At 41.2% G+C, this 2,932-nt stretch overlaps 1 protein-coding gene across 3 annotated transcripts in view; it reads right to left on the minus strand.

The window, feature by feature from the left end:
• LYPLA1 (lysophospholipase I) overlaps positions 1 to 2,892 on the minus strand; it is a 52,282-nt gene extending 49,390 nt beyond the window's left edge. For 2 of the 3 annotated variants that reach the window (XM_026081321.1, XM_026081322.1), the window contains exon 1: positions 2,619 to 2,879. The gene's annotated coding sequence lies outside the window, so the exon portion shown is untranslated. Of the gene's footprint in view, positions 1 to 2,618 lie in introns of all 3 variants that reach the window. The other variant, XM_026081324.1, reaches the window with a different exon arrangement.
• Between the last annotated feature and the right edge of the window lie 40 nt (positions 2,893 to 2,932).

Here is a 2,932-nt window from a genome sequence, read left to right on the forward strand (position 1 = left end):
ACGCTGCGCGCTGGCGCATGCGCCGCGCCGCCGCCTGCGCGCGGCCGGCCGTTGGGGGCGCGGCCATGTTGCGCCGAGAGCGGGCGCGCCTGTGGTGACGCATTAACGCAGCAGCCTCTCGGGCCGGGCCGGTTTGCCGCGGGTTAGCACGAACGGGGGACCTGAACCGCGGCCTGCTCACGCGTGCCCGTGCTGCAGACCTCTCGGGTGCAGCTGCCGTAGCTAACGCTTGCTAAGGGTACTCTTACGTGAGGTCAGGCTGAAGCCTAGCRTATCGGGAAACGACACGTTCCCATGCACTAGCTGCTAGTGTTTGTTTTCTCATTAAAAGTCTTTGGATGTCCAGTGGCTTTAAAGAGTTTGAAATACTTGGTGCCTTAAAAACTCTGTCTTTCAAATAGACACAGGTGTATCTGCCAGGCTGTGTTGTACTTCTGTGGTGTAACTTGCTTGATTTTTTTTAAGTCATTTTTATGTTAGGGTGTTTTCTAAGTCTTAATAAATAGACATAGTAAACACGGGAAATAGGAAAGCCAGCATAAACACAGCAAACAGTATTGTTAGACACAACTCATTTGTCTTCTTCAGATGCCTTCATCACCAAATTAAATCTCTTGGGTCAAAGCCAGTGAATGAATGCTTCTTATTCATCTTGAAATGTATTAAGCTATTCAGGCACTCTGTATTGAAAGTACTGGATCGTTCCAGTCCATTCTGAATACTTAGACCAACTCTGAATAAGTATGGCAAACACATTTCTATGAAAATGAAATACTTTGTTCATTGTCTTCTATTCCATATATCTTTGTCAGACACTTCCTCCCAGAAAGTCAATCTATTCATTGTTTTTTTGCTAGGTGGCATCTGGCTAATATAGATGCTGTTTTGGCAACTCAAACAGCAATTGAGTATAGCAGCATGCTATATTTCTTTCGCATTCTTCCCACTGGTATGTTCCATCCAGACAGGGATGTTTTTTCACAAAGTTTTTGCCCAGCAATGTTAATATTTTTGTCAGCATGGCTGTATAAAATACGTTGGATAGACCTTTGGTACCAACTATGTAATGTTAAATATGCAACTTCTTTTGCCCTGATTGTTATGATGTATTCATATATAATATTTATGCCATCGGATCCCTGGTTAATTAGATTAATTTCACAGGTAGCTTTTTGGATTTTAGTTTCTCTCCCTAATTTAATGTGTATTCTTGCTTTGTGTATTGTAGCCAATTCAAATCTATCTATTTTATGAAAATGTAATACAGATCCTAAAAGATTAGGAGCTTAATATTATGTCAAGTGCTTCTGAGATAAGCCTAACCTGACTTTTACTGTAACCCATGCCCTTGGGTCATGAACAAGATTCTGTCTGCCCTCTCTACTATGCTGTTTACCATTTTATTTAGTAACTTTAACTTTCATGAAGTTGGTCTGGTGGCCTGATGATGAACATCCAGCCCAGAAGATCAGTAGTCTGCTCTTCATTGAACAAAATTTTTGAGCAGTACAGCTGAAATGATCTTATCTAGATTCACAGCTGTTGCTAGCTTGTTTCAGGGTCACTGKAGAAATACAAACTTTATGGGTGCAAATCATTTTCAGGCACTTCTTGGAGTTTTCAAAACAAAGCTATCTGTGTAAACAAAGCAGTATTTTTCAAATGCCCAAGGCATACCAGAGTCACGATAGCAGAATGGCCTGTTCAGGTATGGGACAGAGTATGCCTGTYGCAGACATGGATTTAAGCTCTTGTCTGTTCCTTAACTTAAAGGAACTAAAATGTCTCAAGTTCTAGGAACTTAGCTTCTAAAATCCTGAAATAATCACCGAATATATCTGAATTATGAATCTTTCAAAGCCTTGTAAGTTGCCTGTTTCTTTACAGTGAAAGAGGTGTCATATATATGGTATTTTTCTATCTAATTTCAAGGTTCTGCTTAAAGTAGTGAGAGCTTTTCAGGGCATGGTCTAAACAATATATTTTTCCCTGTCCGGGTGGCTGAAATGGACTTAGATATGAYTGTTTTCCATAGCAGCATTTCATGTATATTGCTAGTCTTCTGAATGCGATAAGAGGCTATACAAATTTCATACTGGAATTCTCAAATTTCTGCAATGTGATTTCCAAGTTTCCATTTCATTCATTGTTTATTCTCAGAACTGGCAGAGCTATTTAGTAATCTTTTGTCAAAATAAGGCTTTTTGTGAAAAATGATGCAGACATTCAACATGGAAAAAGGTTTTGGTCAAACAAAAGCTTTGATACAGAAAATAGAATATTATACTGGGAAGTATCAGGTGACTTTAATACTAAGAACCATCCTCTCTGCTCTGTAATTTCTCAGTGGCAGCTTCTATAATACTACCCTTATCTTCACTCAGTTTAGCCTGCATCCCCTCTAGAAGAAAATAACTTCCTTCCAGACCAATACTGATGATACACAAGATACCAGTTGAAACTGCAGTATGATTATTGAGTAGGCCCATCTTTTAGATTAAAATAAAAAAAGTGATCAAGTATTACAACAATACAGGGAAAGTCTCTAATAATAATGCACACTTCCAGTAAGTGTCTTCGTTTAAGCTTTTTGGGTTGACACAGGGCACTGCACTTACGTCTGATCAATGTCCCGTGCAGCAGCAGTCAGTCTCCGTATGACGCAGCCTGATGGTTTCAAGTCTTGGCTTTAAAACACTTGGATGAGGTCAGCATGTATAATAGAAAAGTAGATATTGGAAAATGAAATGGACGTTGGGCCCTGTGCCTAACATAATTGGCATACGTAGTTCAGAAGCAATCAAAAGAATGATCCATTTTGAAGTTTAACTTTCTGGACCTCGCCGGTTCTCTCAGCGTCGCGCCTCCGCCGCGGCAGCCGCGCCGGCGCACGGGCGGCACGGAGCCCCCAGCGCCGCGGCCCGGGCAGCCC

This window comes from Apteryx rowi, unplaced genomic scaffold, assembly GCF_003343035.1.
Source record: "Apteryx rowi isolate R43461 unplaced genomic scaffold, aptRow1 scaffold_542, whole genome shotgun sequence".
In the NCBI taxonomy this organism is placed as follows: Eukaryota; Metazoa; Chordata; class Aves; order Apterygiformes; family Apterygidae; genus Apteryx; species Apteryx rowi.